Source organism: Zootoca vivipara, chromosome 9 (assembly GCF_965207765.1).
Source record: "Zootoca vivipara chromosome 9, rZooViv2.hap1.1, whole genome shotgun sequence".
Classification (NCBI taxonomy): domain Eukaryota; kingdom Metazoa; phylum Chordata; class Lepidosauria; order Squamata; family Lacertidae; genus Zootoca; species Zootoca vivipara.
This window is the reverse complement of record NC_142592.1, coordinates 4,425,127-4,438,888: the sequence shown is the minus strand read 5'-3', so window position 1 is coordinate 4,438,888 and position 13,762 is coordinate 4,425,127. Positions and strand designations below refer to the sequence as shown.

At 45.9% G+C, this 13,762-nt stretch overlaps 1 protein-coding gene across 1 annotated transcript in view; it reads right to left on the bottom strand.

Annotated features, from left to right (window-relative positions):
* The window catches only part of LOC118091276 (guanine nucleotide-binding protein G(t) subunit alpha-3), a 55,442-nt gene extending 42,949 nt beyond the window's left edge, over nt 1-12,493 (bottom strand). Inside the window, exon 1 of the mRNA XM_088676726.1 lies at nt 12,358-12,493. The gene's annotated coding sequence lies outside the window, so the exon portion shown is untranslated. The remainder of the gene's footprint in view (nt 1-12,357) is intronic.
* Nucleotides 12,494-13,762: the final 1,269 nt, after the last annotated feature.

Below are 13,762 nucleotides of genomic sequence, written 5' to 3'. Positions count from 1 at the left end.
AGTATGCTGTTTAGGCATAGCTCATTCATTTCTCTGGTGTTTGCTCTCCGTATCTAAAGAAGTTATTTCATCTTTACATTTATGTTTACTTCAGTCCTGAGGGCTGGATGTGGCTTATATATCTGCCCGCAACCCGCAATCCAGCCTACAGACTTCCCTTCTTGGCTTGCTCCGGGCACAGCAATGAGGCTTCTCCATTGGAAGCTGATCTTAAACCTAATTTCCATGCAGATCATTTGGATGAGGGCAGAGCTTGGGGTGGATTTTAAATAGTATTACGCCTTCCTTTGTACGCACTGTGACCCTCCGCTGCCCACCCCGTTCAGTGTGGCGATTAGGCTTGAATATTCATGGTAATTGTTTTCAAATTTAATTGCCACATGAAGGGGGGGGGAGAGCTTTGTGGAGACTACAGTTAGTAGGAATGGAATAACCCTTCCTTCCCCACATAATATTATTAATAAATATTTTATTATTTATACCCCACCCATCTGTCTGGGTTTCCCGAGCCACTCAGGGTGGCTTACAGCATATACAGAAACATGGAAAAATACTATGTTGGCATCTCCACAAAGATCACTACACACACACACACACACACACACAGAGAGAGAGAGAGAGAGAGAGAGAGAGAGAGAGAGAGAGAGAGAGAGAGTAATGTGTGAACATGGCTTTGTGTGAGACTTTCCAATAACAATAACAACAACAATTTATTATTTATTTTTGAAATATATTTATTAATGTATATTCCTGCGTATAAGACTACTTTTTAACCCAGGAAAATCTTCTCAAAAGTCAGGGGTCGTCTTATACGCTGGGTCGCATTTCTTATACGGCGAGTATATCCCAAACTCTATATTTTAACTGGAAAAGTTGGGGGTTGTCTTATACGCCCAGTCGTCTTATACGCCGGAATATATGGTAATTTTATAAAGAGAACAATAACAATCAATTCACATTAATAATCCACCAATTCAGAATGGTTTACCAACACATAAAAAGAAAAGAAAACCATCACAAAAACAGCAAAAATACCAAACAAAAACAAGGAAACAAAACAGCAACAGCAACAAAAACAAAATAAAAACCTATTACTCTTAACTTTGCCATCACATTGTGGACTTCCCCAGATCTCCCCTTATTGGGTCCCTATTAAAATTATCCTTTAAGCAGTTTTCACGATATTTTAAACCTCTTTTTACAATTATCTCTAAACATTTCAATTCAATTCCAATGTATAAATCCCAAATTTATATTATTAACATTCAAACAATTAATTCATATCTCTAAAAATTTTTCCCCAATATCTAATCTTTCTATTATTTCTCCCCTTAGCTTATATTTTTACCAACAATGATTCACAATTCATAATCTTAAATCTTTTCTCATAATACCTTTAAACAAACTCAGAATACTTCATCCCCCCCTCTCCTAGATCTAGATGTCTAGGTGTCTCAGCGAATTCCGTAGTTCATTCCAGTGTCGGACCTTCCGATCAATCCATCCTAACATCAAGCATTTAAATCTTTTAACCCACTCCCACCCTTTTCCAGAATCTAACTTTTTAAAGCCCTCTTTGTAGTGTCTTCCCTTTCCCACCTGTTACTCAACACCCTCCCTCTACCTTCCCATTTTCACAGCATGTACCTTGCTCTCCCTCTCTCACTAGGAGAGCAACAATACCATCTGGTTCCCCCTCGAGAAGCCCTTGGTTTACTTCTAAATCCTGTTCCACATCTCCCACTTGTGACACATTCCAATCTTCTTCCTCCTCTTCTTTGCAGCACTTAGGTATTTTGTTATTTGTGGCATTATCTAAAGTTAATAATTGCTCCTTTTGTGCCTCTGCATGGTCCAATACTACCACTTCTCCAGATTCAATGTCCAGGCAGTTCCTTTCACTTTCTTCACTTGGTTATTAGCTTCACGCAGATGCTTAATAATCCCAGCCTGTTCCTGTTTAATGTCTGAAAGTTCCAAAAGAACTTGTGGTGATGTTGAGTCTAGAGGCATTTTTGCCTTTTCAAATTCCATGGGAGAACTGCAGATAACCAAATCGGAAGAGACAGGAGTCATATTTCCAAGACTCAATCGCCATTTTAATGTCCACTCTGGGTATCTTTCCCCTTTTTAATTCTTGTGATTATAACTCAAAATCTTTATCCACAGTCATGAACACATCTTCAAATTCACTTTAAAATAAACAAATCCAAGTCATTCACTAATCCACACAGGCATCCAGATCCAGCTTCGGGGGACTTTCCTTAGACTTTCCTTTGAAGTTTTACAGGCTCTTTAAAACAATTCACACCTCTCCCCTTGCCTGCTCCAGGAGAGAGTTTAAAAGTAAAATTCTTGGTAAATTGATTGTTTCCTTTCACCCTGTCAGCCAGGGGTCAAATTACTGCTTCTCTGTTCACATAATGGAGGAGCCTGGCTTCCTTTTACAAGCTCCTACCGTGACCAAATCTTTTACTTAAGAAACTTAAGAAGTTTTACTTAAGAAGTTTTTTTAGTCCTTTTACTCACAGTGCCCAATGTAACCAGATCTTCTAATTGGAAAAATCCACCGCTCTCCGCCGTCGGCACGAAGCTTCACCTTGCAAGGGTAACACTGATGCTCGAAATGGCTCCCACAACTACCTATCCACTCTCTCCGGGGCTCCTAATGGAGCTTACCGGGGAATAGAAGAGTCGCTTTTGGAGCTCCGCCGGGCACTTCGTCCCCAGAACACTCGATCTGGGGCTCTTTCAGGGGTCCACGTCACTCTCATGGCTCCCCCCCTCGCAAAGCTGGGTTCCCTCGGAGCTCGAGAGAAACCCCACCGGTCGGCTCAGGCGATGAACCGGAAGCCAATAATTTATTATTTATACCCTGCCCATCTGGCTGGGTTTCCCCAGCCACTCTGGGCAGCTTCCAACAAAATATTAAAGTACAGTGGTACCTCTGGTTAAGAACTTAATTCGTTCCGGAGGTCCATTCTTAACCTGAAACTGTTCTTAACCTGAAGCACCACTTTAGCTAATGGGGCCTCCTGTTGCCACCGTGCCACTGGAGCACGATTTCTGTTCTCACCCTGAAGCAAAGTTCTTAACTCGAGGTACTACGTATTTCTGGGTTAGCGGAGTCTGTAACCTGAAGCATTTGTAACCTGAAGCGTTTGTAACCTGAGGTACCACTGTACAGTGGTCTGTTAAACATTAAAAGCTTCCCTAAACAGGGCTACATACAGATGTCTTCTGAATCGGGTCCTCCCTAACAGAGGGCACGTGTTGCGGTGCAACCTGGCAACCAGACCCTGTATTGTGGGTGGGGCAGTTTGGATAGCCTTAAAGGAATACCCCTATGTGTTGGGTATTCCTTTAAGAAGTAATCCCAGACTCATGGTTGGTCTTCCCTGTGAGGGGTTGTGCCTTAGGAGCCTGAGTCCAGGGGACATCTGGGTGGAGGCCTAGCAGGGCTCCTGCTTGCCGTCTGTCCCAGGTGTTCACCCGAGGCTGACCTATGGTTGGTGCCCAGGGTCAGCGCTGCCTGCAAGGGTGCAGGGAGCTAGTTGAACCAGAGGCTATGCAACCACTCACTTGATTGTAAACAATAAAGTTGTGGCCTACATTCTGCCAAAAATCAAACCAAAAAATTGAGTCTTGTCTGAATTTATTTCTTGGGGGTGGTTAAAAGGTCTCCACATGCAAAAGTCTGGTAGTTGTTTTTCTCTTTGATATCTGGTGGGAGGGCGTTCCCCAGGGTGGGTGCCACTACCGAGAAGTGTCACTATTTTCCAAGTGTCACTATTTTCCAGGGACGTCCCTGTTTTAGAGAAGCCATGCTGGTTTCTGATTTGATTCTGGAATGCCCCACTTTTCCTTAGGATGTCCCTATTTTCATTGGAGAAATGTTGGAGGGTATGGAGTTACCCAACCCCAAGTCATCAGAAGGCAGTCCTGTATAGGGAAGGTTTTTTAAATGTTTAATGTTTTATTATATTTTTATATATGTTGGAAGCTGCCCAGAGTGGCTGGGGCAACCCAATAAGATATGTTGGGTGTAAATAGTAAAATTACCATTATGGAAAGGGGCATCCCTATTTTCATCAAAGAAATGTTGGAGGGCATGCACTGTGTGTGAATGTGTAGGAATGCATGCGGGAAGGGGAGAGGGGGAGAGGGGGAGAGAGAGAAAGAGAGAGAGAGAGAGAGAGATGAATCCATGGGATGTTTTCTCCTGTGGGGAGGTCAGTAATACACTGAAAGGCAACACAGGCTAATTTTTTACAATTTTTTTTTGAGAAGAATAGTTCCTATACATTTCCCCTCATATATCAGGTTCCACAAATGTTAGAAACATGCTTCAAAACAAATGAAAGCCAGCAATCCAAGTGGGGTGAGAGGCCGACACACTGCCCCCTTGCCCCCCACCCTGCTGTGGAAGCTTATGGAAGTGTCCCTGCCCACTACTGTCATGTAGCTCCCTGAAGGCCCTCAGTTGGGGGGGGGGGAACCCCTTCCCACTTTTTGCCCTGGCAATAAAAGGGATTGGGCCCTTCCTTTATGCTCCTGGGCCATATTTGAAGTTCCTGTGTTGCTCTACAGAGCCCTGAACAACTTGGGCCCAGGTGACCTTAAGGACCACCTCAGCATCCAGAGGAGCACTGTTAGTGGTCCCTCCTGTTGTGGAGGCCCAACTGGCCTCAGATAGAGTTTGGACAATTCACAATGTTGTTCACATGTTGTGGAACACTCTTCCGGCAGAAATTGGGCAGGCCGCCTCCCCTTTGACTTTCAGGTGCCTTTTGAATACCTTTGTGTGGACAGGCGGAGTCCCCCAAACCCCAGGCAACCCCCGAGCAGAATAATGACTCAGGTCCGTTGCTATGGGATTAAAATTGGCCACAACTTTATTAACATTCAGTTTTAGGGAGACCTTGGCTCGGGCATTGGGCGTTTACCCTTTCCAGTCCCCAGCCGGGGATCTGGGGGACTTCAGGGTTCTCCAGAATGTGTGGGGGTTGGGCTGGCTCTGGAGAACATATGTTCAAGCAGAGAGCCCACCCCCTGTTCGCCGCCGCTGGAGGGGAGAGCAATGACAACCTCTTGGCGTATGACCAATGCCTCCCCTTAAGACCCCTTTAATGGGGAATCCTGGTATCAACGCCACAAAGGGGGTGTGGGACACCGCTTCCCAACCCCCCCCCCCATTTAGGAAAATAGACTAAAGGATTCCGCCCAAGGCCTAAAACCGCAAAAGTTGTGATGTTTTGCTATGGGAAAGGCGAAACCTCCCAATGCAGGAAAATTTCTTTCCGGCCCTTCAACAGTGACCTTGATATAGCAGCGCCTGCGTACCTATGGAGAAGAGGTTAACCTGTAAAAGAAGACTTAATTGAGGGAGTGGAGGGTGGGAGAAGCTCTGGAGCCGACTGCCGCTTCCCAGGTAAGCTACACCTTCTGTTGTGTGGGGAGGACGGTCCCTCGCCTTACCTGGCCAATCCCCTGGCAACGCCTCCCGAACTACCGAACTACCAGGAGCCACACTGGGATCCTGGGGGCTGTGCACAGCCATGGAAAAGTCACCCGCCCAGTTTACATGAGTTTGACCAAACTACGGGAGGCAGTGCAAGACAGGAGTGCCTGGCGTGCTATGGTCCATGGGGTCACGAAGAGTCGGACACGACTAAACGACTAAACAACGACTAAACAACGACTAAACAACGACTAAACAACAACAACAACAATCTGGTGTGGGGAGCGGTCATTTTGTGCCAACAGACCTCATGACCTGTACTTTTTTAAAAATGGTGTTTTATGTTTGAACATTGCAAACAGCCATGATATTTTGTGGCAGGGTGGCCCGGAGGCATAGAAATGGTTTTATAAGTAAACTAGTGTATTTCAGCCCGTTCAATAATGGGTGCTAGAACATCCTGGGGTTCGGAGAAGCGCTTGCTGTCGGCGGCAGGGGGACAGGAACGGAGGAGAAGAAAGCGCTGCTGGATCTGGATTGTGCTCATGGCTTGGCAAACCTTCTCAGAGCAAGCATATGATAGTTGCCAGCTGTCTGAGCAATGGGATTTTGATTCAGACCTCACCTCAGTTGTGAACTTAGCAGGTTGTTTCATAAAGTGCTTTCATAAAGCCACTCCAGCCTTCCATATTTAATCGGGATAATCTATGGGGCTCTTGCAGGGATTCCTAAGAAGTGCATGTGAAATGCTTTGAACTGGTGCCAAGTATTATTGTTTCTCCCTCGCCCATGTCCAGGGCCACAAAAAACCTCAAGAAAGGTGTGCCGTCTCCATTAAACTGCTCTCTATCCCTGTCACACCTTGCTCAAGCCAGGAATAATTAGTCCTGCCTTCCTGCTGGCATGTAGATAATCACACTGGGATCCATTGGACCATTCTGTATTGTTGGCCATAGACTCCTGGCAGCTCTTTTAAGACAAGTGGGGAGGTGAAGCTGGTAGTTTGGTCAAGGCTGGTCTTGCTTATCATCCCTCGCATGCATCCTTGTCTAGGGTTGCCAGACTCAATAGAGGACAGGACTTCTGTGCCTTTAATTGCCCTGCTCTCTTTTGAGTCTGGAAGCCTTAAAAGAGAAATCAGCAGACCCTTTGCTTGGAAATTAAACAAAGGGTCTGCTGGTTTCTCCTTAAGGTTTCCAGACTCAAAAGAGAGCAGGGCAATTAAAGGCACAGAAGTCCTGTCCTCTATTGAGTCTGGCAACCCTATCCTTGTCAGTGACTCACACTGTCCGCAAGCGAATTATTTTCAAGGCAACAGTGTAACACACAGCCTTGAATTGCTGATACAGTTCCCTTTTCAGGAGTCTCCCCTGCCAAAGGTGGTTTCCCATTTTACTCTTGCCTGGTTAGGAATAGATGAAGCTGCCATATAATGAGCTAGACGATTGGCAACTGTGCCTCAGCAGCTCAGTATTGTCTCCAATGACTGCCAGCTACTCTCTTAAGATTTCAGGCAGGAAACATTCAACCTGTGACCTCCTGCAGGTAAGGCTGATGCTCTGCCGTGGAGCCCATGGCCTGTGGAGGGTCAGCTCAAGATCTAAGGAAGCAGTACACATCCTCTGATGGACCCAGATGAAACAAAATAAAAAATTCCTTCCAGCAGCACCTTAGAGACCAACTAAGTTTGTCATTGCAACTGATTGGTTCAAAATTGGGAAAGGAGTACAACAAGGTTGTATATTGTCTCCCTGCTTATTTAACTTATATGCAGAATTCATCCTGCGAAAGGCTGGACTGGATGAATCCCAAGCCGGAATTAAGATTGCCAGAAGAAATATCAACAACCTCAGGTATGCAGATGACACAACCTTGTTGGCAGAAAGTGAGGAGGAATTAAAGAACCTTTTAATGAGGGTGAAAGAGGAGAGCGCAAAATATGGTCTGAAGCTGAACATCAAAAAAACCCAAGATCATGGCCACTGGTCCCATCACCTCCTGGCAAATAGAAGGGGAAGAAATGGAGGCAGTAAAAGATTTTACTTTCTTGGGCTCCTTGATCACTGTAGATGGTGACAGCAGTCACGAAATTAAAAGACGCCTGCTTCTTGGGAGAAAAGCAATGACAAACCTAGACAGCATCTTAAAAAGCAGAGACATCACCTTGCCTACAAAGGTCCGTATAGTTAAAGCTATGGTTTTCCCAGTAGTGATGTATGGAAGTGAGAGCTGGACCATAAAGAAGGCTGATCGCTGAAGAATTGATGCTTTTGAATTATGGTGCTGGAGAAGACTCTTGAGAGTCCCATGGACTGCAAGAAGATCAAACCTATCCATTCTGAAGGAAATCAGCCCTGAATGCTCACTGGAAGGACAGATCCTGAAGCTGAGGCTCCAATACTTTGGCCACCTCATGAGAAGAGAAGACTCCCTGGAAAAGACTCTGATGTTGGGAATGATTGAGGGCACTAGGAGAAGGGGACGACAGAGGATGAGATGGTTGGACAGTGTTCTCGAAGCTACGAACATGAGTTTGACCAAACTGCGGGAGGCAGTGGAAGACAGGAGTGCCTGGCGTGCTATGGTCCAGGGGGTCACGAAGAGTCGGACACGACTAAACGACTAAACAACAACAACAACAAGTTTTGTCATAGGTATGAGCTTTTCGTTTTTTAATTTTGTTTTGACTACGTCAGACCAACACGGCTACCTACCTGTAACTAGGACCCAGATGAGATTACCTGGTTGCAGTGTCATCGTTTCAAGCTTCACTAAAAGGTGTTTAGCCACCTTTTCCCTTTCCCACAACTCCCCCTATCAGTGCTACATCAGAGACCCTGAGGGAAATGAAGAGAGAAGAAAGAGCCAGCTGTATGGCAATGTTTGGAGTTCATATCTGTATATTTCGAGGGAGAGCTGGACAAGCATCAACCGTGAGCCACTTTGACTTTGCCCCAGTCCTGCTAAAATGGACACCCCTGGCCCCGATCCCAGTGAATGACTCCCACATTCCTGTGTACAGCATCTACCATGACAATGAACATGACGAAAACATTTCCTCTCAAGTGTTACATTGCAGCTTCAGATGAAAACAAAAGCTTACCACTTTTTCCTAAAAACAATTAACATTGCATTATGCCTCCCTGAATGCTTAGATACAGGAATAATGGGTTTCCTGTCCAAAATACGTGAGACCCACCCCTCTGAGGAACTTACAAATAAAAATGAGGAAAAAAATAGAACGGCATACTTGCTCACTTACTAGGGCTGGGCCCTTGATTAGGCCAAGGCCCCAGCTAAATTTGGCATATTTGAAGGGATTTTGATGAACTAGGTACAGACAGCCATGGTCTGGTGGAAAGATCAGGTCTGGTGGAAAGATCATTTGAGCCCCACTCCCAGGCCAAGTTAGTGGTGTGATAACATGGCTGTGTTACCACTCAACACAAAAGGGTTTACCCTCCGTAAAGGTGTATGTCAAAAAAAGTTCCCATGAATTAACCATAAAGCATTATATTTATTAGATCAAAATTTTCTGGCTGCTGAATAGGCATGGTTAACTTGAGCTTGTTCCATTTTTTGTTTGTGTACTACAGTCAACATGTTGACAGTGTTTTTGCAGAGTCCCTGCACTTTGACTTACATTAGGTGGTGAAAATAACGTTTGTTCTATAAAAGCATGCAAGCTATTAACCTGAGGCAATTTCCTAACATTGTCATTACTTCCTATTCACATGCGTACCTCCCCAAAGAAGAGGGCTTATTGACAAAGGTGGGGGGTGGCTTTGGCTGTCCAGATGATGGCGGGTGGTGGCTTTTTATGGAATATATTACTTCGTGCTTTATCAGTTTAGCATTATTCTCACAAGAAGTAGCTTGCCAGTATTCAGTCCACCTTCTTCCAGACATAGGATCATAGAATCATAGAGTTGGAAGAGACCACAAGGGCCATCCAGTCCAACCCCCTGCCAAGCAGGAAACACCATCAAAGCATTCTTGACATATGCCTGTCAAGCCTCTGCTTAAAGACCTCCAAAGAAGGAGACTCCACCACACTCCTTGGTAGCAAATTCCACTGCCGAACAGCTCTTACTGTCAGGAAATTCTTCCTAAGGGACGACAGCAGCAGTTGCCCAGAGGAGAGGAGAGGAGGCTGAGGGAGGGTGTTTGAAAAAGGGTGAGAGGCTACCAGACAGGCAAGGCTGGGCTCCTGAGCCCCACAGGTGTGCCACAGAAAGAATGCAGTTGGTCAAGGGAACCATGGACTCAAAAAGGTTGAAAACATCTGGACTAGGCTTTGGAGTGTGCCTGGCTGCAGGCTCTGTGTTTCTGGTGCCCATAACAGTTTGTCCCATTACAAACATGCCCACCGTCCCCAAAAACTTGTTAGGCCTTGCTGTAAGGAATGCAACTAGATCAGGTATAGGCAAACTTGGCCCTCCAGATGTTTTGAGACTACAACTCCCATCATCCCTAACTCACAGGACCAGTGGTCAAGGATGATGGGAGTTGTAGTCCCAAAACATTTGGAGGGCCAAGTTTGCCTATGCCTGAACTAGAGCATGCATATAATGTGCTCTTGGAATTGTTATTGATCTTTCCTCTGCAGAGGTTTCTAGGAATTGCTTCACACTTCTGCAACCCAGCGAAGAGCTTAGCCTTTGTTAATATGTGTCTCTCCTCCCTTTCCTCAGGGCAGAATGGGGACCATATTTAAGCAGAAACTAATCTACCCTGTGGCTCTGAGGGGTAAGGAGACTCCTCCTAAAAACCTTCAGGTAGGCAGAAGGTAAATGAGACTTCCCACAAAGTGATCGTGTTTTCTGGGGAAGATGGGACTTGTAGGTCAATGACATTATCTTCATTGTGTCGAGTTTCTGTACACCACTGTTGTAATGAAGTGGCATATAAACTGTTGAGATGAATAAATGAATAACATCTGGAGGACTCACAGTTCCCCCCACCTTGTATATAGGATTGTGGCCCTAGCAGCTATGCTACACTAGCTCTGTTACATCACAATCTACACTTCTACTCAGGAGTAAGTCCCATGGTATCCAGGGCTGTAGCTGTGTGAAAAGCAAGACACTTTTGGGGTGTTGATGCTGTGAAGCCTTCCATCATAGGCTCAGGTTGTACATGTTTCTCATAATTTAAGACACCGTCTTATATTTATTTTACTCAAGAAAATAAGCCTATGGCTTATTTTGGGGGGTGTCTTATTTATTTATTTTTTTTAAAAAATTACATCCTCTTCCTGTCGTGGCTCGGCGCCTGGAACTGACTGCTGCTTCTGCTGTGCTGGTGGGCGCTTTGTCGGCACTTCAGCAGGGCACGCTGCTGGTTCCCGCTGAGTCGGCGCTCGGAGCGGCTCGCGCTGCGGCTCTTGACGCGTCCCGCCACCGGGTTGGGGCTCCGGAGGCAGCCTGCCGGGTCGGCGCCCAGCGCGCTCCAAGCCTCCGGAAGTCAGCAGCAGCAACACAGCAGAAGGAGGTGGCGGCATGCCGGGTCGGCGACCACCAGCGCCGCGTGCTCCAAGCCCCAAGCCAGCAGGAGCATTGGTTCCTGGAGGGTTGGGGTGCTCTGCACGCGCTGCTGGGTGCCGACCCGGCAGGCCTCCTCCTCCTTCTGCTGTGTTGCTGCTGCTGACTTCTGGAGGCTCAGGGCGCGCTGGCGCCGACCCGGCAGGCTGCCTCCGGAGCCCCAACCCGGCGGCAGGACGCGGCAAGAGCCGCAGCGCGCGCCGCTCCGAGCGCCGACCCAGCGGGACCCAGCAGCGTGCCCTGCTGAAGCCTCCGCATGGCGCTGCTGGGTGCCGACCCGGCAAGCCTCCTCCTCCTCCTGCCGCAGCTTGCATTGTTGCTGCTGGCTCCCGGAGGCTCGGAGGTGACCGGAGAGGTGCGGGCAGCCTCGCCTCTTCCTTGGCGCCCTCCAGAACGGTGCCTACCACTATGGCTTATTTTTGGGGTATGGCTTATATTTCTCAAATGCTTGAAAATCCTGCTACGTCTTATTTTATGGCTACGTCTTAAAATATGAGAAACACGGTACGTGTAAATAAACCATGTATCATAAAGACACCACAGCCTCCACTGCCCCTCATTCCAAAATATTCATTTGAATTCAAAGCAGCATAAAAATCAAATCAATTCTATCAAATCAAAAGGAAACACGAGTCCTAGGAAAGCGCCTGGAACCCCTGTAATATCACACCACTTGGAGGGTGGTGTGGCGTGCGACAGTATTCCTTAACTGTGGGAGAAAATACACTGTGTAAACTAGGTACTAAACTCCTTCGGGAGAAAGGACAGGATTTAAATTGCATAAACAATTACAGTACATTCTTAAATAGACTTCCTGCACACGAAAAGAACACAGAACACAAAAGTTGCTACTGCCAGTGGGAGGAATTACAGCAATCATCGTCACAGGTAGGGATGGGAGATTGGTTTGATTCAGTCCAGATTTAAAGGAAAACCTACTTCATTTGTACTAACTGAAACATAGGAAACTTTGAAAATTCACATTTGTCTGAATTTTGCAATACAGTTCTCCTGTCAAGTAATGCGTGTGAATGGTGTTAATAAAGTGTGTAAAGAAATGCGTATATTAGTGACAATAGCCTGCAAAAAATGCATTATATTTGGGGGAGGAAACTTTGCAAAAAATATTTATGCAGTATCAGGGGAAATTGCATACAGAAATATATATTTTTGTAGAATTAACAAAAATGTTGATGAAATGTGGAGAACAGAACTTACGAGTGGAAAATAAGAAACTGAAAGAAACTGAAATGAATAAATTTGCCCATCCCTAGTCACAGTGAGGTTTGAAAACCAAATATTAACAGATGCTACAAGTTGAAAAGAAATATTGGAAAGACTGTTGGATGTTACCTTATATCTTTCTACCAGAGCCTCCAGTGACGGCGCTGGATTCAGAAGCGCCCCCAGGATGCAAACGTGGTCCTTCAAAGGGAGTGCAGTTGACCACCGTCTCGGACATGGGAGCTTCTCATCCGCAGTGCCTCTGTCTTCCCAGGATTCAAGCTCAGCTTGTTTCTCCTTGTCCATCTCGCCACTGTGGCCAGGCCCTGATCCAAGGACTGGATAGAACTGAGAGATAGAACTGAGTGTCATCAGCAGACTGAGAGCACCTTGTCCCCAGCCTCCTAATGACCACTCCCAGCGGGACTCATGAGATTATCTGCATGTAATTGGATCATGGTATGTGTATGTGCAGGGGTGCCAACTTGAATAAAATATTGGGGGGGGGGCAGGCAAGCCCCACCCCACATAATCAATCACATGGCATGACACAGACACACCATTTGAATGGCAGTGCCCATCAGCCTGCCCCCCCTCAAATACTTTATTGGGGGCTGAAGGGACCTTGGCCCCTAGGAGTTGGCTCCTATGTGTGTATGAGAGAGAGAGAGAGAATGGAGGGGGCAGGTTACAAATTTGAATTGGGAATGAAAAAATGACCTGTGGTCTCTGCTCTACAGGTATCAGCAGCTTCTTTGACAAAATGCATTGACCACAGCATCATACTTTGAGATGATGTGAGGCAGAGGGGGTTTTGTGCAATGGTGCTCTACTGGTGAGCACCATTGCACAAAAGAGTACTGTCTCCTCTTATCATACCTGCCAAGCTGCTGTCAGAGAAATAAGGGACCGGGCCGGAAATAGCAGACCGGAAGTAGCGCTGCCGCCATTTTGGAACTGGGCGGAGCATGCTCAGAAGTGACTTTTTTTTTTGATTATATTTATTGGAATTTTTACAATAAAAAAATACCACACAAAAATACAAAAGCTTAAAAAATAGAAAAGAAATATTAAGAGAAACAAAAAAAAAAGCACAAAAAGAAAAAAAGAGAAAAAAGAAAAGTAATATCTCTAACAATATCTTGTCCCCGACTTCCCCGTCCCTCCCCTCCCGGGTCTATTCCGTATCAAATTTCACAACTTCTTTTTTTTTACCCCACACAACAATTTCTATTAAATTTTAAACTACATTACTTTTAACTATTTCTAATAATTTCCTTTAGCCTATAATTTCCCCCTAAAAAGATAAACTATTTCCTGATTCAAATTCTATCCAATCTTATAGCTAAACCTCAAATCCCACCCCCTCCCTCCCCAGGTAGCAGTTTCCCCTTTTCCCCGGCCAGCGTCTTCATACTGTCCAACTCAGAAGTGACTTTTGATGCTGCTTTGCCCAGTTCAAAAATGGCCACCGCGCCAGAAGTCACACTGCAGCCATTTTGGAACTGGGCAAAGCAGCATCAAAAGTCGCTTC